The sequence below is a fragment of the Colobus angolensis genome, unplaced genomic scaffold, assembly GCF_000951035.1.
Source record: "Colobus angolensis palliatus isolate OR3802 unplaced genomic scaffold, Cang.pa_1.0 Scaffold117, whole genome shotgun sequence".
Lineage (NCBI taxonomy): Eukaryota > Metazoa > Chordata > Mammalia > Primates > Cercopithecidae > Colobus > Colobus angolensis.
In genome coordinates this window covers 41,664-42,622 of record NW_012112808.1, presented here as the reverse complement: position 1 = coordinate 42,622, position 959 = coordinate 41,664, and positions in this window count along the sequence as shown.

Genomic DNA, 959 nt, shown 5'->3' with positions numbered 1-959 from the left:
GCCTGTGTGGCATCTGGGTGTGATACCCAAGATAAAAGTATACAGAGCAGCACTGGGAGATGATTATTATAATGTAGTTAAATTCCAGGACAGTAAGTAAGAATGTTGCCTAAGAAATGGAAGGGAGCATGTCTATGTCTTTTTAAAACTTTAACATCTTTTCTTTTATTCCTGCTGGTTCCAGTTAATATTGCTGTGTAAAAATCCATTTCAAATTTAAAGGTGCAAAAGAACAACTATTTTATTATGCTGATGGATTCCGCGGGTGAAGTATTCAGAAAGGGCACAATGCGGATGGTTTGTATCTGCTCCCTGATGCCTGCGCCAAACTTTCTGGCACTAAATAGCAAGGGCCCCATTTTCTCCAGCTTCTAATAACATCTTCCTTAGCTCCCTTTAAGTCCTCATTGGCAGCTTCCTCAAGTCCTTTTAGACTCTTGTTAATACTTTGGTTCCCTTCCCGGTCTTGCTGCTTCACCTAGTTCCAAAGCCAATGCCACATGTTTTACTTTTATGATGTTATTATGTTATGTTTTGTTATAATATCCATCCTACTTCTATGTAACAAAATCGGTTTCAGTTACTATTGCTATATAAAAACTGTTATTCTTACTATGTAATAAACTTCTTCCCCTTGCCCCGCCCTAAGAAGTCAGTGGTAGAAGAGAAAGAAAAAACAGCCCCAAGTTACATAATAAAACCACATAGGCTATATTTATAATAATGGTATCAGTGGTTCTCCAACTTTTTGGTCTCAGAATACCTTTATACTCCCCAAAATAGTAGGGAACACTCCAAAGCTTTTGTTTCTGTGGGTTACATCTATTAATATTTGCTATATTAAAAATTGAATACAAAACTGAAATGTAGCTGGGTGCGGTGGCTCGGGCCAGTGTAATCCCAGAACTTTGGGAGGCCAAGGCAGGCGGATCACCTGAGGTCAGGAGTTCGAGACCAGC